Below are 22,365 nucleotides of genomic sequence, written 5' to 3'. Positions count from 1 at the left end.
GAAGTGAGCAACTGAACAAGACTTGGAAGCCAGCAGTCCTGTTCAGAAAACTGTCTGCATGGAATTTCCTTGTTTTAAGAAAATCTTTTTCCATAGTCTGACAAGAAGGATAGTTTTCCTCTCATTTCTTCCCCTGAGAAGGGTGGAATTGGATCCATTTTGAAATCTATCCATCACAACAGGATATAACAAATAATACATGTGTATTTAATCTATATGTAACTGTTTTTAATATATATTATTTTATATAATTAACATTATATAAAGAGAAATCTAACACATAATAGCAGCTAACATATAATGTGTATATAGAACATATTTGCATACAGATACACATTATATGTTAGCTCATCTTATGGGTTCTATCTCTCTCTTTCAAGCATCAAAAAAATTCTATAGAACAAACACCCCTGCACTCATCACACAATTTAAGATCAAGGATATAAGATAATATAAGATCACAATATAAGATCAGTATCTTTGAATACTCCTCTGTACTTCTTCCTAATCACATCACTTACCGTTTCGCTGGAGGTAACCCTGTCCTGAATTTTGTATTTCCTATTCTCTTATTTTCCTTACAGTTATTACCTGACAAAAATACATTTCTGAACAATATATTTTTAGTTTTGCATATTTTAAAATTGATATTAAAGGACTTGGACTGAAGGAATGCTTCCATGACTTGTTTTTTGCACTCAACAGTATGGGCATTTTTAATATATGTTTATTTGCTACTTAAGGGTCCTCTCCTGTGAATTATCTTTTTATACCTTCTCTCTACTTTTCTATTGGGTCGTTTGCCATTTTCTTATTAAATTTGAGGAGTTTTAAAGTATTTACATGCTGGATATTAATCACTTGTTGGCTATATTATGGCAAGTACATGTCCTATTTGTAGCTTACATTTAAGCCTTCTTTATGGTCATTTAGTTTTATCAAATACATCAAAATTTTTCTTTATAGTTTGTGTTTTTTGTGCCTTGTTTAAGAAAGTCTTCCCTACTTCAGAAACTTAAGATAGTCCCTATTATTTTCTTGGAAAAGATTTAAAGTTTTTAGACTTGTGTTTATGTGCTTGTTCCAACTAAAATCCACTTTTGGGTAGGATGAGAGAAATAGTGCCATTTCATTTTTTTTTGGACAATATTTCTCTGCTGCCTTCTGATTTTTAGTGCTGCTGTTGAGAAGTCAATGTTCAGTCTAACCCTTCCTTTCCATATAATACATCTTTTTTCTCTTAAAGGATCTTTTCTTTATTATTGTGATCTGGAGTTTCATCATGATGTACCCAGGCTTGGGTTTCTTTGCTTGTGACTTGCTCGGCTTCCTGAATCTGAGTGTTTGTGTCTTTCATCGATTCTGGAGAATTCTTTCCTAACTGTTCTTTAACATTACTTCTTCCCAATTTTCTTTTTATTCTCCTCTGACATCTTATTAGATGTACTTTAGCCCCTGTGTCTATGTTGCAGATATTTCAAACTGCTATATAGTTTGCTTCTCTGTACTGCATTCTTGGCAATTACTTTAGATCTATCTTCTGGTTCCCTAATTATCTTGTCAACTCTACCTGATGTGTTATATAATATGTCCACCGAGTTTCTAATTTTATTTAGTATACTTTTTCTTTTAGAAGTCCTATCTGGCTTTTCTTCATACTTGCCTGCTCATTAAAAGAAAACTTCAAACATATCAAACATATCAAAGTAAAAAGAATAGTATATTCTTATGTTCCCATTACCTAGCTTCAACAATGAACAATTCATGGCTAATCTTATTTCCTCTATACCCACTTCCTCTACCCCCTCAGATAATTCTGAAGCAAATCTAAGACATCATATCATTTTACCTGTAATAGTTCAGTATATATTTCTGATACACAAGGATTCTCCAACAATATAATCTTTTTTACCCCCTTAAAAACTCACTGTAATTCCTAATATCAAATACTCATAGTCTTTTAAAAAATACTTTATGGTTCCTTGGTCATATTTTTGATGTTTCTTTTAATGTCCTTGAACATATTACATTTAATTTAAATTTTATACCAAATTTTTCCAATGTATGTATTCCTGTAGATCTGATACTGTTATGTATTTCTGCTGGCTCTTGCTCATGGTGTTTGTTTATGTGTTTGTGATTTTTTTTTTCTTTTCTTTTTAATGTGAGCTTATGGTCATTGGAATGTTTCTGTGGGAATTCTTTGAGACTTGGATTAAGGTTCATTTCCCCAGAGGTTTGTGATTGCTTCTTCCAGGCACCTTGGGTCATTACTAACCTATAATCATTTTCAGTTTGGATGGGTCAAGCTACCCAAGTAGTGTGAATTTTGACACTAAACCTCTGTAATGGTCACCTTGTGCTTAATAATTCTCAGAGGAGCCTTTGTTTTCCAGAGTCGAAGCTGACAGAGGCAAGAGCTCTTACTGTGTTCTTGCCGTGGTATTAATTTAATCTTTCCAGTTGGTTTTCACTGAGGTTGATGACTCTGTAGGCCTGGTTCTATGCAAGGGCCTCAATTTGCTTTCCTAGCTTGCATAAACCACAGGCATTGTCTCCTGTCCCCAACACATGTGTATAATCCTGTTAAAAACAAAAAAGTCTTTACAGCCATGTATTGGCAGATTTCCTGAAGGTAAAATTTAGCTTTAATGCCCAATTACTACTCCAGATTCATGCCTTTTTTCTATTTTTATTCTATGAGCATTTCTTTCATTTTGAAAAAAACTCAGCTAAGCATTTGAAATAGTATGAAAATTTCATCCAGCATTTAAGGTGTTTCATACTGGGGCTCCTTAGGATATCCATCGTACCACCACATTTCCAGAAAGAGGCATCCAAATTATGCTTTAAACCTCTCTCCCACCCTTTAGCCACTGATTGCCTGCTAGAATCTTCAGAGTGTCTCCCAGCTATTCCTGAGACCTTCCCATTCAGGAAACTGCTTGAGGTACTCGTAGGTTCAGATTCTTTACACTCCACACTCTTCTGTTCTGTCTTCCTCATTTGACCATCCCACTTCTACTGCCAATAACCTTTATCAGTTTCTCATTCTGCTTAGTGAAGCTGTCTTTCACTCGTGATCACCGTTGTCACTATTATTTTTGATCTTGGTATGAGACAGTGTTCTTCCTTTTCTTACTTTATCCAAAATATTGGATTGGCCTTTGTCCTCAATTTTCTAAAGCATGAAAGGTATGAGAGAGAGGATTAGAGCATAGGGATCTACTTAACAACTACTCTCCAGTACCAGACCCATCCTTGGGACTTCTGGTTTACCTACCTCTCTGTATCTCTTTTGCACTGTTGCCAGGTGACAGTGGTTGGTGTACTTTCCAACACTCATGATCTGGTTCTCGTGGATGGGGTTTGGAGTCCAGGCTCAAATTCACAGAGTCATAGAGAGAGGAATTTTTGTTCTCTTCTTCCCAGGCCAAGCCCCATCTTTCCAGTCGGCATTTTCCTTTCCAGGAAGGAGTACTCTCTCTTATGGACATTGGAAGGAGGAATTTTTTTTTTTTCCAGAAAATCCCAGGGAGATAGGGTCTTGCTTTATGACTACCCTCCACGTCCAAGACACCACAATGCTAGTTTGACATTATGTGCTTTTGTCAGTATCTGATCTTTCAGTCTCCCATAACACCATCTACAGGACTTTACCATTCTCTTTCAGTTTAGAGTGTACTGAGCCTTGTCCATTGCTTTGTCTGGTGCCCTGCAGACAATGACTTAGATAAGAAACATGCACAAACTTCTCTAAAAATACATAATACTAAAGAGGTACCAAGCAGTCTAAAGTTGTATTTAGAAGAATATTTGCTCTCTAAGGGACAAATAGTCTGCAAGATGCAGCTTTCTTTCAAACATCTTCCAAATTTACTGGACTAAACAGAAGATTACATTGAAAAATTTAGGTTACTTCCCTACATGTGGGCTTTTCCCACGAACAATAGGTGGAATATGCCTTAGATTTACATAACTAATAGTCTCGAAGTGGTGGTTGTTCCAGAAAAGACAAATAAAGGAACAAAAACAGTTGTCTGCCTCAAAAGTAAACTCAAATTTCCACCTGGGTCTTCCTTCCCCCACTTATATAGTAAAAGCTGCAACATTTTAAATTGCACTTTTTCTAACTGCTCTGCTCCTACATTTTTAAATAAGAATTTTGTTCCATCTAGGGTACCCTCTTACAAATCTGTCTAAATATACCACAAAGCAATGTCTTACTCTTAGTGGGTTGTTGCTAAATGCAGGTTTATGTCACACGTTAGTATGAATTACTCTTGGCGTGAATAATTTGACTCCTACTCCTCTCTTCCTTCTGTGCCACAGAAATGAGGGTTTTGATGGAATACGAGGCAATTGAGACCTTTAAATCCCTGTCCCACCAAATAGTGTGTGGCCTTGGCTAACTTACTTTTTCTAAACTTCAGTTTCCTTGTGAAAATGTTGCTATATTAAAGAACTTAGCCAAGTGTTTCAGTGGCTGTTAACACTCTCCTCTCTTTCCTCCTGCCATTTCTCAGCCTCAAGATGCTAGAGGCCACCTGGATCTGGGGGTGGCCAGATGCAGCCAGGTCTCAGACTATTTATGCCCACACTTCTAAGAACTATGGATCATTTGTAGTTGTACTGTAACATTCCCAGTTCAGATATTCTGCTTGGCTTCTCTGGCCCTGATGAACATTTGTGGTCTCTTCCCCCAAACGAGAAATGGATCAGGGAAGGCTAAGCCCTATAAATCAGTATTTTTCAAACTGTTGGTTTTAACTCATTAAGGAATTCTGAAATTAATTTACTGGACAATTAGCAACTTGAAAAATTAAATAGTATAAGAAGAAGAAATGTTCACAGTAAGAAGAAGTAATATTTTGTGAAGCTTTTGTAAGAAATGAGTCACATTGTGTGTACAATGTATTCCTTACTTTGAGTTGCAGTCAAAAAAGCTGGAGAAACACTGCTTCAAGGGTTTTGATACAGTCAAAATTCTGTTTTAATTCTACCAAAATAAAGTTACATAGATGAATATTCCCAGATAAACTAGAATAGCATGCTCTGTGTGGTAGATTGATTGCTTTATTGGCCTCAATGCTTCATACCTCTGAGTCTACATTCTTGCAATGCATGTCCATTCTGACCCTGCACTTGGGCATGTGACTTGATTTGGCCAGTGAGATATTAGCCAATGAAATGCAAGCAGAGACATGGAAAAGCCTTGTGAAAGTGGGCTTGCTCTTGCTCTTGCCCTTTGCCATTGCCACGAGAACACATCCAGGCTAGTCTGTTGGAGGATGAGACTAACATGGAGAAGGGTGGAATTCAGTGGAATGCAGTGGGGATTGAAACTGTGGTAATAGAAAATTGATACCCCCTTTTGGGCATCTTAGTCATTAATAAAGCTCATAATAATAATTATTACTATAAAATACACAACAATTTTTCAAAGACCATCATTTGGTAATCTCAAAATCTCAAAAAACTCTTTTCATCTTCATGTTTTACTTTATACTGGGTGCCACAAAAGGACTCTTACTTAAGAAAGGGCTTATTTAACTGCTTTAATAGAAGATGAGGAAACAGAAGAAGTATTGCTGCCCAAGTTTATTCAACGAGGTTCTGTTACCAAGAGAGTTGGGGTTAGCCACTCAAGAATTCTCTTTTATCAGAATTACCTACAGGTTGCTGACCTCTCCCATTTTCCAAAATAAAAACCCTGGTGCCTGCCCATTCTTCTGGATCTACTCAATTTTCATAAAAGCTCCTGTGGGGTGTCAGTTTGAATAATTAGAAGCGACATTTTGCTTGCAAGCAAAATAGAGACTCTTTCCTCAGGAAACCACAATGACATGAATATCCTCCAAGTGCATATTGTCCTCCAAATAACCTGATTTGTTTTTCCCTAAATTTGCATTTTCATCTGATCATTAAAGATGAGTTTGTCTTTGTAACAGGAAACCTGTGATTCTCTTGACTAGTCTAGTTTGTCCTCTTGGTTATCTATCACAGCAAGATCTGGGGCCATTTGCTCACTGAACATTCAGTTTCCAGGAGCTACAAGTTATTTAACAAAGAAAAATTGCCCCTAAGAATGAATGCTCACCCCAGTCATCAGTGAGAGAATAGGGAGTGACAAAGTGGTAGTGAAGGTTTGTGTAAGGGAGCTCTGAGGTTCTTTCACAGAGCCTGTATCAATTGGTTAAGAAAATATCAATTGTCTAGGTTAAAGAATTGTGTGTCTGCATATTGAGGAGGAGAGAATGGAACAAAGGGCAAAGTCCTTCAAAGCCACCCCTTGGCACCAACAAACCTCCATCAGTTAGACAGACCTAATAATTTTGAATTAAAAACAACCCCAAATACCCTACATCCTATTGGCAACAGAGGTAGTAAGCAGCAGCTTCACATATGTCTCAAATATACTTAAGTGTCCTGCAATGGCTTATGACCCTGAAAGAAGGCAGATTTATCTTGAGCAACTTCTATGTGCTGGACAGTATGCTGGGTCCTGGCGAGTTACAGACAAATAAGACCCCATCCCTGCTATTGAGAAGAACCTATTCTGCAGTACTTTGATATGTTCATCTCTGTGACCCCAGAGAAGGGTTCAATATTTTGGTTCTTTGATACTTAATTTCAGTAGCTCAATGGGGCTTTACCCATGCCTTACAATTTCTGTCTTCATAGGTTGGTTATCATTTATGTCTTCTGATGCTTTACTTTTGAGTTGTTTTGGGGGGCTTCCATTTGGCACACAGATATCTCATAAAAATATTCATTAAATTAATATAAAAATAATCATTTTTTAAATGCCTCAAAAAGAGTGGTCAGTTGATTTGTAGAATTCACAGGAGAGAAGTACATGTGTTTGTATGTGTGCATGCCAAAATACAAAAATAACCTAATCTAATAAATATTTTTAGAATGTAAGTACTTTTTCAGCTAAGGATCTTAGGTTGACTTAAATCAAAATTTGACTTACATTTCCTCCAGCGCTTACAGCTTGGTTTTGAAGCTTAAATACTTGGGTTCAAAGTATTTCAGCTCTTAATGAAAATCCTTCGGATTCCATCAAAATAGTAAATTAAGTATGCTGACTCCAATCTCCTGCCTCACAAAATGGGCCTGCAAATCTATTTTAATGAATGTTTTACATAAGCCCTTTTTAAAGAAATGGTTAATAGGTAAGTTTAAGATAATCTATTTTAGTTAGAAAAAACAAAACATTTCTGAATGCATTTAAAATAAAAATTGTTTTAGTAAAAGTATTTTTCATTAGCCTTGAAATTATGTAAGTTATAAAGGAATTAAACTGTTTAAAAAATAGTTTTGCCCTATTGGTGTACTTAAGTGTTTTTTTTCCTTTCATATGTTAGTTATCACATGTGTTTATATGTTATCAATTTATTATTTTTATGAAATAAGATGATACCTATGACAAGGGAGCTCACTAGTGATACATTGTTAAATTATCAATATTTGTAATCACAGAAAGATACACATATGCATCATTCACATTTTTATTTAGGGTTAGGTTTTTTTTTTTTTACTCTAAGTGACTGCAATCTATTCAACTCTAAGTGATTGTAATCTATTCAATCTATTCAACCTATTCAATTCTAAAGGTTTTTAAGATCATCTGTATCAATATCTCCTGAATATAGATATAATTCATCATCATGTATTCTAAGACTCTCTTCTACTTTTGGGAAAACCAATGGGTTGGGTGATCATGTAGAATAATGTAATGATAATATTGTAGAGCTAGAAAGAACCCAATGTAATCCAAATTCTCTATTCTATGAGCAATAAATTGGCTCATAAAGGTTAAGTGATTTGTTCACCCTTCTAACCTAATATACAAAGATAATTTCAGAATTGTTGAACATGGAGAAGGCAGTTGGAGTAACATACATTGTTATTCCAAGTGAGTCTTTTACCAACCACCTATGCTCTTCATGGAGTACAGTACAAGGGCAAAATGTCAGGCTGCCTACAGGAGCTATGGATGGACAGTATGGTTGATGTGAAACCATGGAGCATTCCCCATCACTCCTGTAACACACATGATCCTGAGATCTCACACCAAAAACCAAACCAGTGAGAAAGAGATGACTACAGGGGAATAATGAACAACCCCACAAGGGATAAAACGCTGAAGGAGACAAACCATGAGAGACTCTTGACTCTGGGAAACAAACTGAAGGTTGCAGAAGGGAAGGTGGGTGGGGGATGGGGTAACTGGGTGATGGGCATTAAGGAGGGCACGTGATGTGATGAGCATGGGATGTTAATGCAACTAATGAATCAATGAACCCTACATCAAAAACTAATGATGTACTATATGTTGGCTAATTGAATTTAAATAAAAAACCCACTGATTTTATTCTTGCAAATATTGACTTAGTGCTAAGGACTGAATGTGACCATTTAAAATTCATATATGTTGAATCCTAACCTCCAAAGTGATGGTATTTGGAGGTGGGGGCCATTGGAAGGTGATTAGGTCATGAGGGTGGAGCCCTCATGAATAGGATTAACGCTCTTATAAAAGAGACCCCAAAGAGCTCCTTCCCACTTTCTGCCCTGTGAGGACACCATGAGAACAGGCCATCTATAAACCAGGAAACAGGCTCTCACCAGACACCAATCTGCAGGCATCTTGATCTTGGACTTCTAGACCTTGATCTTAGCCTCCAGAACTATAAGAATTAGTGTTTGTTATTTAAGCCATCCAGGCTATGGTGTTTTTGTAATAGCAGCCCAGACAGACTAAGATATTTATGAATCCAACTTTTGCTAGAACTGACAGGTGATAGTTTCTCAAGGTCAGAAGATTTCACCACCATGTTCCATCCAAAACCAGATGTACAGAATGACCAAGACAAGTCTAAGGCTTGTGGGTCTCATTACTAAGATGTTGAAGCATGGGTTGGGTAGGATCCCTGGCTCATGATCAGTTATGATAACATTGCCAAATTTGCCTGGCCACTGGGAAAAGCTTTTTGAAGAGGAAATTCACTATTGAAAACTACCAGTGTTTGGGTGACTAGTTGGATTTTTTTCTTGGTTTTAAGGAAGTAGTGAAGGATAGAGGAAAGGATCCAGGCCTTCTAGGGAGAGAAACCTGAATTTGAACCTTGGCTCTACTGCATGGTAGTCATGTGGCTCATCTATAAAATGGGGGTAATAATATTGCTCTTACAGCATGGTTTTAAGAATTAGATGCCGCTACATACAAGATCTATAATAGGTGCTCAATGAACGGTAGTTCTTATTAATTTTCTTCCATCCATGTGAAAGAGGACAATAATGGTATAATGGTTTCTATTCCTTATTAAATACCAGGCAAAAACTTTATAAGCTCTCATTTTGAATCTTTGCAACAACCCTATGGCTCAAGTATTATTGTTATTATTTCTCACAAATAGGAAACAGACTCAGTAAGCTTAAGTAATATACCAAGGTCACTGGAAAGTAAGATGCAGAGACAGGGTTCAAACTCATGTCTGTCCGTCCAGGTTTTTACTACTGTCCTACACTCTCTCCCCACATCCTTTGGAATCAGGAGGCTGATTCTGCTCTATAAATGCTCCTTCTTTCCATGTGTATTTAGGCTGAATGAATGATTAACTAATGAAGATTATTAAACATCTCAGAACTAACACTTGAAAATGCATGAAAGGGGGAAAAGCTCCAAATTTCTGCAGTTTTAGTTGAGACCCTCGGGAACCAAGGTGAAACTAGAAGGCAACAAGACAGATGTTTGACTTTGAGCTTAAACAGTGGAATTTTTAGTGCTCTGTGTTTGTTTTAGAACATATTTTATAGTGGTTGCTGTTGAAATGGGAAGATAGAAATCTCTTTTAGCGTTTGGAAGTGCTTTTTTTTTCTTTTTCATTTTCATTTGAATGGCAATGTTACGATGGCTTCAGAAGATGAAGTTTTTAAGACCTTTCTGCTAACTTCCGACCGTTAGCTGATTTCCTAGCTCCGCTGTAGTGAAATTTGGGTAAACACAATTTTACTCCATGCCTTCCATTAACAAGGTCAAAAGATTAAAGCACAAAAGACCATGTTCCTTTCAGTCTAACAAAGCATTTAGCTGGGATTACTTACTTTCTTGGGGTTTTCTTGCTTCTTTTTTTTTTTTTTTTAAAGATTTTGTTTATTTGACAGAGAGAGATACAGCGAGAGAGGGAACACAAGCAGGGGGAGTGGGAGAGGGAGAAGCAGGCTTCCCACGGAGCAGGGAGCCCGATGCGGGGCTCGATCCCAGGACCCTGGGATCAGGACCCGAGCCAAAGGCAGACGCTTAATGACTGAGCCACCCAGGCGCCCCAGTTTTCTTGCTTCTTAAAGCTTGTTCTGATTTCCTTGGTTCTGGCTCCCTAGTGACTCTGTTAGCTGGACTTGTAGCTAGAGATGGTGGTTGAAGGATAGCCTGAAGTCTCTCCCTTCTGTGCCAGGTTCCTGCAGGTCTGAGGAGCTGAAACTCAGGAAATGGTCTTCTAGCCAAAATGCTTATATCCCGATTCATAGAACAGAATGCCAATTTGTTACTTTACTGATTTGTCCTTTTGTCGATATTAACATATCTGGAAAGACAAATGACAATTAGTGAATCCATCAGCAAGTATTTTAGGGACATTTAAAGATTATCTACTATACTATGGACACTATGGCATTTATAAGGCAGTATAATATACTGGAGTGAGCAAGAGTTCCTGGAGAAAAGAGCTCAAGTCTGATGGTGATGATTATGGGAGTGGTGGTGGTGGTAATTATCAATCCCTGAGCATTTTTCATGTATCAGGGTCAGGGATCTGTTTCTAAAACTACTTCTTCTAACATGCCCCACTTTCTTGTAACTGCCACAGTGCTACTGCTTGGTAGATATTCCGTAGGTAGCTCGCTGTATTCCGTAGGTCCCATTGTTAGGAAGTAACAGGGTCAGGAACACTGGAAATGTGATGTCAGAAATGTAAATTAAATCCCTTCATCCTCTGTTTGATTCTCCTGGGAATAATCATACCAATGAGGTATCAGAGGGTAGTCCTAAGAGGCTTAGGCAAAGTACCAAGTCCACGGAAGATGTTTTCTAATTGGTAGTAATTATTGCTGTTATTACTAATATTAGATGTACATAGCCTTGCCCTCTAAAAAGTCTCAGTGATGTGGAAGGGAGTTTTAAGAAGAATATGTTCCACAGTGATACTTGCCAGAGAGAAGCCAAAACTTAACGGAGAGTCAGACTCAGGGAATATTGCTTTGGTCCCACGGAGTTATTTGAAAAGGAACTCAGGCAGGTGATGAGGCTGGGCATGAGGAAATAACTGGAAATTTGCACGTCTCTTCCCTGTACATAGTACACACTAGCCAACATCTTGTATCATACTCTCTTTTTTACTAGTTTCACGTCAGGGCTGTGCTCATAATGATTTCCTGAGCCTCATCTTTCTGGTCCTTGTGGCTACTCGTATGTCCCTGGGGCAGACTCAGATCCTTTGTTGCCTTCATCAGGTTCTACTAAAGCTGCCCACCATGGCTTCTCTTCTGCCCAGGAGAGGCAGATTGTGTTCCCAGGGAAGCTATCCTCAACCACAGCCTTGGGATTTATGAGTGAGGAGAGGATACTAAAAAGTGACAGTCTACAGAAGTCTGTACAAAGAGATTGAGCTGATGAGAACCATCTCCTCTGTCACTTGCTCAACTGTTGTCGTCATTAGCTGTTTTCTCCTTGCTAACAGTGGATAGAGAGATAATAAAATGCTGCTCCACTTTGCAGAGATGATTATTCCAGCAAATTTCAGTACTTGCTTTGGTCTTTGTTAGTTTGGGATAGATTTAAATTACGTAAACAAAATCTTGCTTCTCCTGAATATTTCAGCTTTTATGTTTTTCCCCTTGATTGTTCTAAATCTGAATGAGAGCAGCACTGGACCTCAGATGACCTTTTATTGAGATATCTCAACGAGCTTTGCTGCAAAACATCTCAGAGGTGATTTTAACTAACTATTTAAATATTGCATAGAGTTTGAAAAATAGGTAATACATATTTATGGCAAAGTTTTCAAACAGAACAAAAGGGTAAATAGTAAGAAGCGTGTCTCCTGATTTCCTTTCCTGTTTTTTTTACAGCAAGTCGGTGGCATGATGCAATCCAATCTGAACACAGATGAAATTTGAGGTTTCATATTATGAAAAACAAATATTTCCTACTCTACCAATGCTGTAAATTTGCAAACTATTGAATATATTGAATTTATTGACAAGGAGTAATACCTGCAGCTAATTATGATATCATTGATAACAATAGCAAAAGACATAGTGAAGGAGAGCAGAGAGAAGGAAAGACAGAATATTAAAGATGTGGGAGATGCAGCGCCAGATGTTGACATGACTCCGTGAGATCCTTAATCACATCTAGCTTATCCTGTGACCAGCTTGTGGAAGAACTGAGTGAGGTACTTTGTGGTGAAATCTAACATGGAAGTCAGAATCTTTCTCCATGTAACTCTTCAGAAAAACCTCCTGTGACTGCCCTATGAGAATCATTCATAAGGGCAGCCCATATCCTCTGCTCTAGCTTTGCAAAATAATTTCAAAAAAATTTACAGGAAAACATAAAATCTGCATGGTCATGTAGCATTTCAAGAAATGGCTCATATGGGGCGCCTGGGTGGCTCAGTTGGTTAAGCGACTGCCTTCGGCTCAGGTCATGATCCTGGAGTCCCGGGATCGAGTCCCGCATCGGGCTCCCTGCTCAGTGGGGAGTCTGCTTCTCCCTCTGACCCTCCTCCCTCTCATGCTCTCTGTCTTTCATTCTCCCTCTCTCAAATAAATAAATAAAATCTTAAAAAAAAAAAAAGAAAGAAATGGCTCATGTTTCCCTGTCCATCCTGACATTTTTATTACTTCCCAGCCTGAATCTAAGAACAGAAGAATCTGTGTTATAAACAGATTTATAATACTCCCCCTTATGTGTTTTTTCCCAAATACCTACTCCCATTCAAAAAAACAAAAACAAATCAAAATTCCAAAAAGTCCAAGGAAAGCCTCAAGAATATGCCTGTGCCCCTAGGCTGCTCTCAATTTTCTTTGTCAGCTTGATTTCTTTGGATCTACTGGGTTTGGCCCAGAATAAATACAAAGTTTCTTCTCATGCATGAGAGTATTATGACCAAGATGGCCATTGGAAGTTCAATTAAGCACCTCTATAAAAGATACTATTTCCAAGTTAAAATAGCTCATACATGGATCATAAATGATAAATTTTACCTCCAGGGGCGCCTGGGTGGCTCAGTTGCATAAACGACTGCCTTCGGCTCAGGTCATGATCCTGGAGTCCCTGGATCGAGTCCCGCATCGGGCTCCTTGCTCGGCAGGGAGTCTGCTTCTCCCTCTGACCCTCCCCACCTCATGCTCTCTGTCTCTCATTCTCTCCCTCTCAAATAAAAAATTAAAGAGCAAGGAGCCCGATGCGGGACTCGATCCCGGGACTCCAGGATCATGACCTGAGCCGAAGGCAGTCGTTTATGCAACTGAGCCACCCAGGCGCCCCTAAATAAATAAAATCTTAAAAAAAGAATTTTTACCTCCATTTCACCCCCACCCCTTTCCTCCTCCTTACAGTCTCTAGGTTTTGAAGTTTTTCTTCAGTAGAGCTAACAAACCTCCACATTAGGAAAGGATTTAATCCCAGACCAACCAGAACTAGGATTTAATCATTATTATTTAGCTAATTAATAATGTAATCAATCATTTCTATTTCAATGACTATTTCACAATGGTAAATGAACGATGCAGTATGTAGCTGTCAGATTAGTTAATCTTTCTCATTCTTCTCCACTCTCTTCTTCATAACCTAGTCCTCCTTTTTTCTCTATTTAATTACTAAGTTTACTTAAAATTATGTACCTCTCAACTTACACACAGTAAGTGACTTATCCTGGGAGAATCTGCCTCTCTGGCAATACATAATTCCTGCTGTAGAAATGTCATTTAAGGGGTGCCTGGGTGGCTCAGTCAGTTGGGCATCCGACTCTTGATCTCAGCTCAGGACATGATCTCAGGGTCGTGAGTTCCAGCCCCACATTGGGCTCCATGCTGGGTGTGAAGCTGACTTAAAAAAAGAGGGGCGCCCGGGTGGTTCAGTCATTAAGTGTCTGCCTTCGGCTCAGGTCATGATCCCAGGGTCCTGAGATCGAGCCCCGCATCAGGCTCCCTGCTCCGCGGGAAGCCTGCTTCTCCCTCTCCCACTCGCCCGGCTTGTGTTCCCTCTCTCGCTGTGTCTCTCTCTGTCAAATAAATAAATAAAATCTTTAAAAAAAGAGAGGGGAAAAAGAAATGTCCTTTAAAGACCGAGTCTAAGTTCCTTGAGGCCAGGGTCTGTGTCTTACATGACTTTGTATTTGCAGCTCCTGAAGCTCTATAAATTATGAGGACAACTGAGGGAGCGAGTAGATGGATGAATGGATGCAACCAGGGGTGGACGAGTGGGTGAATGAGAAGGATGCTGTGAAATTTGAAGTTGACATATGAAATAAAAGGTTCAAAGATTTAAGAAGCTCAAGGAGCTCAAGGAGCATGACAGACCTTAAAAATAATAATAAAAGATAAAAGCAGCCAGTGAGAGATACCACATGAAGATTCCTTAAAAAAGCAAAGCCCGTAACAAACCGCTAAGTTTCCAATACTTTCTTTTTCAAGGTAGAGGACGAAAGCCATATATTGCTTCTTTCCAGAGTTTTCAGCTCTGAAAATTAGTCTACCTTTCAAATATGTTTGGAATATATGAGTTGTCCATCTGCCTCCTTTGCTATTTATTGGGAAAGATTATGCTCGGAGTCATTAGAAAAGTAATTCTCTCTTGATTTTTCAAGAAAATTCCCAGATGTGACCTGCACATTGATAACAGAGAATTTAGTTTGCTGGCAAGAGCCAAATTGGATTTTGGTTGTATTTTGAAGTAGAGTTGCTGTACTTTTTTCTTATTTCAAGGGCAAATTCAAATACCTTCTTTCCTCCTGTTCACGACTGTGACTCTGATGGGAAACTCCACCGAAATAGAAATATTTTTTAGATGTCAAAAATTCCAATTGACAATATTATTTAAAAATCCACCTGTGAGATCCAAGTATCAAATTCAGCTCTGAAACCTTGTATCTAGGAATGCAGGATCAATCTCTCCATCTCTCCCTCAATAATACTTCCCTAGAGAGGCTGAGTGATTATGCAAATCAGATGCTGTAAATGAAATCACTTTGTCTAAAATGACCAGTTCTGTAGTGGGATTTAATCACTTGAACCCTGGCATTATTTAAACACCAGACAGCACGATCCAATGGTACAAACTGTCAATCATGTACCGCACCGCATCTATTAATGTCGCCTGGATGATGCTTTGCCCCGAAGTAATGATAATAAATTTCAATTAGTTAAATACAAATTATGGGCCTTATTTGTTAAAGTAATTTCAGATGAGAGAAAGAAATTGTTATGAAATATATGTTGTCACATAAATTTGCATTTTGACCAAACACTGGGCTGTGTGGGGGAGTCAAGGACAATATTAATAGATTTTTTTTAACTTGAGTACAAGCAGTGATGCCAAAAACTTTTGCCCAGGAGATAAGCTTCTGAAATAACTTCCAAAGTACATAAAAATGGCCACCACAGAAACAGGAGTGTGATGGTATTTCAATTTAAACTTTTCTTCTGAAATAGTTGATAGAATTCAAGGAACATAACTACATCACAGGGACTTCAGAAAAAATAAGCATATTAAGGAAAACTGGAAGGGAATTTGCAAACATGGAAATAGTCCTGTTGGGCTGGTAGGATCAAGGATGGGTTTTGGTTTTTTTTTTTTATTCCTTCCAATTTTATGAATTGTTGCAATAAAGAGAAAATGGCTCAATTGTGCTCTTAGGTCCAGGGTTTGATTGATTGAGTCAGAGTGCTCTGGGCATCTGCTTTTCCCCTGGAATGGTCTGCTGTTTGCAGAAGCTGTTTTTGGGTTTTTATTAAGGCCTGGAGGAAAAGAAGAAGGTGTGTGTGTGTGTGTGTGTACAGTTCTTTCTTATAATGCTGTCCTTTTTTGCTCCGGAAGGAAGATAAGATATCTTCTTTGTACACATTCTCTCTCTCTCTCTCTCTCTCTCTCCTCTGATGCCTACTCTCTAGGACAATTTACTGAGAGAAATCTCCAGTCAATGAAAGATTCCCTGGTTACAAGTAATTACATTTTCCTGTTCTATGTCGTTGTCTCTACATTTGTAAGAACAATATTGAATTCTGCAGAAATACACATGATTGCTACACCCTTCAGCAAACTTTCAAAAGCTTATTAGTAGGTTAAAAGGATTTTCCGGTCACTTGCAAAAAGCAGTAAAAATACAGCACTTCGTGTTTATAGTATATGTCCTCTCCAGATATCATTCAAAGATGATAAATTAAGGCCTTAAAATTAAAAATAACATTGAGAGAGTGATAGCATTGAATAGCGGGTAAAATAGGAAATAGTTATTCATGTTCAGACTTTGCTATTCTTCGTCTCCCAGCAGGTTTTAGACTCAGTTTCTCTATCTGTGCAATGACCCCAATGTTCCTTCCCTGTCTCTGTCAGAGGACCAAAGTGAAAATGCTTTAAAAGCATTGGCTGTTATTGATGTTTTATGCAGGGATTTCTTTTCTTTTCTGTCTCTCTGTAAATCACAAAGAAGAATTTTCAGCTCTTCTCCCCAAGAACAGGTCCCACTCATCATAACTTATTTTAACACATGCCCTAGCCTAGAAAACAAAATGTTTCATTTCCTCTTGTGCTGGTGTTCACAGACATGGACCTAAACATTGCAATCAGAGACCCCCTAAGCTGCCAAGAGAATTATTTTCAGTGACTCATAATGCTATTTGAAGCCAGAGGGACTATCCAAAGCCACTGTTTCAGGCACTACAAGAGTTCCTTGCTGGCACTGGACTGAATCACTCTTCACAATAAAATTTCATTCACCAAAATGTCTCTGGAGAACCTTTAGTTTACTGTCATCTGTGGAAAATAGGAAGCCTGCATGAAGCTTTCTAAATTCTTACTTCATTTGGCAGGATCTTGAAACAAGTCATAGCCAAGGGCAGAAGTAGTGGAAAATGAACCCCAGGCTGACTCATGAAATATGTGAGCTTGCAGTTGTCTTGACATAAGGCTTCTTTATGGTCTGTCTTTTTGATTTGCCAATATTTTCCCTTAAGCATTCTGATGTGATTTTGTGGTTGTTGCTCACGATAAAAGGTAGGGATTTAAGGGTATGGCTCCTTTCCCTTCAGAAATATAGCCATGGAGGGGCACCTGGGTGGCTCAGTTAAGTGGCAGACTCTTGGTTTCGACCCAGGTCATGATCTCATGAGATTGTGAGATTGAATCCCTTGTGGGGCTCCACACTCAGCAGGGAGTCTGCTTGAGATTGTCCCCCTTTGCCCCTCCCCCATGTGCTCGCACTCTGTCTCTCTCTCTAGAATAAATAAAGAATTCTTTAAAAAAATATATAGCCATGGAAACACAGAGTTCTTGGTCTATCCATAAGCCAGAGGAAACATTCTAATGGTCTCTGAAATATTGGGTGAGGCTCTGGGAGACAGGGGTGTGGGGTGTGGGCACTGATGAAAAGAAGGGGGTGCACCCTGCAGAGAAGGGTGTTCTGCAGACTGGGTGGGCCACCTTCAGGCAGGGTTTGTAAAAGGGGGCCAAAGAAGAACGGTCTGTGTTTAAAGACTAAACGAAACAAGGAGAGACAAAACAGTGAATGAAGATTTGGTTGAGGTTTGGGGCTGAGTTTTTTCTATGCTTGGGACAGTATTAAATTCTTAATGACCCCATAGGGTTGTTGGATTGCTGGAGGGTGGGGTAATACTCCATAATTTCTCCACTAAAAGTTGGCAAAACATGGGGCGCCTGGGTGGCTCAGTTGTTAAGCATCTGCCTTCGGTTCAGGTCATGGTCCCGGGGTCCTGGGATTGAGCCCCACATTGGGCTCCCTGCTATGTGGGAAGCCTGCTTCTCCCTCTCCCACTCCCCCTGCTTGTGTTCCCTCTCTCGCTGTGTCTCTCTCTGTCAAATAAATAAATAAAGTCTTAAAAAAAATGTTGGCAAAACATCCATTTCTGCCCATGTGAAACATATGGGGGAATAGATATTAATTTTATAATCACTCAGATTGGTAACAATTATAAAATAGGAGTACCATGAATGATAGAAAACTGCAGAGAGCTTAAAGAATATACACTCATTTCATGAACAACTATTGTACTTGCAGGCCAGTAAAAGATTTCCTTAAGATGGAGATTCATTTAGTCTTTAAACACAGACCGTTCTTCTTTGGCCCCCTTTTACAAACCCTGCCTGAAGGTAGCCCATCAGTAGGCTCTCCTGAGGTATGGGAGGTATGGCCCCCTTTTACAAACCCTGCCTGAAGGTGGCCCATCAGTAGGCTCTCCTGAGGTATGGGAGAAGGAAAAACGTCTCTGTGAGCTATAGAGAAAGCGAGAGTCCTCAGGAGATGGCATTAGAGAGATGATTCTGTGAGTAGCAGAATGATAAGAGAAGTTTTGGTCATGGATTATGGATTCCTAAGGACTGGATGGGGACATTTGGGAGGGAAGGAAATCATGGGGAGGTGGACAAAGGCTCTTCCACTCCCCACCCCTTTCCCTTACAGTGGATGGAGCAATCCATTCTCCACATTGGCTGCATCGTTCCAAGGTTGATCTGGGATTTTCAGCTCTTGACCCTTACCCAGTCTGACCTTTTGTTAGGAAGAACTAGAAACCCTTAATTGGTAGCTGTGAATGCCCAGAGGAGTCTTACTTAACTCCTTGGGAACTTGGGAAATGTAAAGAAATCAACCAAAAAGATACTTCCTAGATGATCTGAGGAGCGGGGATTTGGGGTAGAGTGACGGCTGTCTCTTGCTGCCAGAAAAGAGAGCCAGTGACAGTTCATAGTTGGGGGCTGAAAAGTCTATAACTTATAAAGATGAATCTCAGATTGTCCCAATGCACTTGGATGGTAGACATTCCGTTGGTCTGGCAATGTGGAAGTTTTTTGTTTTATTGTACCTTTCAAAGAAGGGTCTAGTCCTGCTCTGTCCAAAATGGTAGCCACTAGGAGCATGTGGCTATTGGGTACTTGAAATGTGCCTAGTCCAAATTGTGAGTGCTGTGAGTCTAAAACACATACTGGATTTCCAAAACTTAGTATGAAGAAAAGCATGTAAAAATCTTGTTAATAATTTATCAGTTATTTTGTGAATCGATGATGTCCTGGATCGACAGGGTTAGAGAAAATACCTTATTCAAGTGAACTTCTCCTTTTTCTCTTTTCTTCAGTGTGGTGACTAGAATGTTTAAAATCACACATTCACAGATGTGCCTCACCCTGTCTTTCTACTGGACAGCACGGATCCAGTCAGACACCATATCAGCTTCTTCATTTCATCTCTTGTCTTGTCCATAGCGACTTTTCTCACCACACCCCCCGTAAGGTAGATCAGGAGGGGAAGAGAGGTGCTACCTGATTCTGTATTCATTTTAATATGCTGCATTCTCCTTACCTCAACATCCTAAGACAGAGTGAAAACATACGTGTGGTCTAAAACTTAGGCTCCGATGTCTGCACCCTTGAAGTTCCTGTTGAGAGAGGGAGGGGCCTGGGGCTTTTCTCTCTGCTCGCCTGAGCTCTTCATCTGCCTGGCATCCCAGACACTTGTGCATTGAGAATTGTTCCTGCCAGTTCGGCCTTTCACAGATGTAGCTTTGGGAAAGGACCTGCAACAGTTCTCAGGGCATCAGGGAAAAAGGCGGCTCTGGGCCAGGATTTTTTTCCTTCCAAATGCCGTGTTTACAAATGCAGCTGCAGAGTGCAGAGCCATACACTTGCCACCTCTGTTCTCCTTGAGACTGGAAGAGGCCTCTCCCAGGGGAATCTGCATTTTGAGATGGAATTCTTCAAAGCTCCGCAAGCCTGCACTATGGGGAAAAAAAAAAAAGGAGGCACTAATGAGGTAATTTCAAACCTGATGGCAGAGAGAGGGGACAATTTTGTCCCCCACTCCCTCTCCTTGTCAAGTCAGCCCCAGGAAATGTCTTGAGTTAATCTTAAGATGACCTATTGGAAATGGATTAAAGCAAAATTCTAAAGACACCAAAGGATTTGGGTGGAGAAAGAAGCAGATGAGATCCTTACAGTCGTAGCTAGCATGTCCTAAGCCCTTGCAGGGGCCCAGCCCTGTTGTAAGCGTTCATTCACCTAGCCCTCACAACAGTCCTCCAGGGTAAATACAAGTGTTACTTCCATTTTACAGAAGTCTAAGCGGAGGCAAGAGACTGTTAGGCCAGTTGCTTGAAGTCCCAAGCTAATAAACAGCCGAGACTATGGAGAGCCTAGCTCCAAGCCGGTAACCTCCACACTTCACTGTCTCCCATGTGCGAAGGCTCAGAAGCGAGCAAGCTTGGCTTCATCTATCGGTTAAATCAGCAAATTTAATCTCCCCTTGTATAAGGTCCCAAACTTTATGTGCCTGCAGACATTTCTAGCCTCTGAAATATTCATGCTCCTTCGTACACTTAATTCAACCTTCTTAGAGTGCCTTGGCCTCCCTCCGTGCTGATGGAGAGGATATTGTGATATCTTCCCATATCTGATATTTTCATCTCCCAGGCACCGTGGCCCTTTAAAATATAAGTTTCTTGGGGCGCCTGGGTGGCTCAGTCATTAAGCGTCTGCCTTCGGCTCAGGTCATGATCCCAGGGTCCTGGGATCGAGCCCCACATCGGGCTCCCTGCTCCGCGGAAAGCCTGCTTCTCCCTCTCCCATTCCCCCTGCTTGTGTTCCCTCTCTCGCTGTCTCTCTCTCTGTCAAATAAATAAATAAAATCTTTTAAAAAATAAATAAATAAATAAAAATAAAATATAAGTTTCTTAAGGGATGGGTTTTTCTTATTTGTCATCGTGTTTTCAGTTCCCTGAATGGTGTCTGGCATGTAGTTGGTGTTCATTAACCTCCCCTCCCAGTCCTACTTAAGTAGAAATTAAGAGTTAATACCATTCCTTTCCCAAAGAACTAAAGGGACAGTTACTCAACAGAAGATAATATTATTTATTATCTCTTACATAATCTTTTAAATTCTTTTCACCTCAGAAACTTTAATTACCAATAGGCAAATGTTTCTCTAATTATTTGGACATAATTCCAATGTCACAGTCAAATAATTGGACTTGTAGATTTTAACAAGAATAACTGCAAGCAAGTAAATAAACTAAATAATGCAAACATTCCTGTTTAACAGGCTTTCTTGGATTAAAAAGAAATATTTTTGGTAACTGATAATTTCAGAGAACCCATTATATTCTATTCATTGCATTTATCCCTCCTCAAAAAGCATAAAACAAGTGTTCATTTTTTATGAGTCAAAATTGCAACATGTATAAATAATTGGTTTCCAATGATGCATGCAAATAATATCAGAATTTGTTTTAAATGTAGAAGCAATTGTGGGATATAATTACAGTGTATGCAGTTCAACACCCTCTTGCTCATTAATATATATGGACCCTCTAATGGATGTTCATTGTTTCCTGGGAATCCAATCTGGCAGGTCAGATCCAAAGAAGATAATTTCCCCTGCTTGTCAAATGGATTATAGTCTCAAAAGCAAATCAATAACCATATCTCAATCAACTGCAACATTTAGAAGAGCAAGACCCCCTCACAACCCAAACCCCAATTTGGTTAATGTTCAGAAAGTAATATTAATTGTAGGGATATAAAATATGCTATCTAAAGCTTACCTCTTCTCAGTTGACCCCTCTCCCTTCCATTTGAGCGGGTGGTAGACAAAAAAGAGCATATTGGCTTTCGTTTTAGCGGTTGGGGATGGGTTTAAAAAGCTTTTTGTATTTATATAACTTGTGTGTATGTTTGTGCGGACCGACTCACAAACGTTGCTGGCATCATTGCAAAATTCATAGTGATTTCTCAGTTTTGCAAATTTTTCCACTTTGGCTTACTCACATTTGTAATTCTAAACTGCAATTAAAATTCTGTGGCTTGGTGCCATTTCCTCTGGAGCATTCCCTTTTGGGTAACCTGCAAAAATGAGGCAATGGGTGAGTCCTTATAAACTCGGCTGAGCTAGCCAGGCTGGCTTCAGATGGCAGCTTTGGAAGTGAGAGTGCACAGGCTCAAAAGCCCTTGGGTGCTGCCTGCCAGGTTCCTTACAGTACCCACTTCTGTGACATCCCTGTCCCCACCCCTAAGCTAATGTAACCTGTACGCTCCATCTTGAAGTCTGAAGACGGGTTAGTCAGATGGAG

At 39.4% G+C, this 22,365-nt stretch overlaps 1 long non-coding RNA gene across 1 annotated transcript; it reads right to left on the bottom strand.

Annotated features, from left to right (window-relative positions):
• Window positions 1-10,310: 10,310 nt before the first annotated feature.
• Window positions 10,311-21,923, bottom strand: LOC118010240. Its single transcript, XR_004679155.1, has 3 exons — window positions 21,841-21,923; window positions 19,605-20,019; window positions 10,311-10,595 (listed from the first exon to the last, which is right to left on the bottom strand). It is a non-coding gene; the product is annotated as an uncharacterized LOC118010240 (long non-coding RNA).
• Window positions 21,924-22,365: the final 442 nt, after the last annotated feature.

Source organism: Mirounga leonina, unplaced genomic scaffold (genome assembly GCF_011800145.1).
Source record: "Mirounga leonina isolate KUSES-001 unplaced genomic scaffold, KU_Mleo_1.0 Mir_129, whole genome shotgun sequence".
Taxonomy (NCBI): domain Eukaryota; kingdom Metazoa; phylum Chordata; class Mammalia; order Carnivora; family Phocidae; genus Mirounga; species Mirounga leonina.
This window is presented reverse-complemented; position numbering and strand designations above follow the sequence as displayed.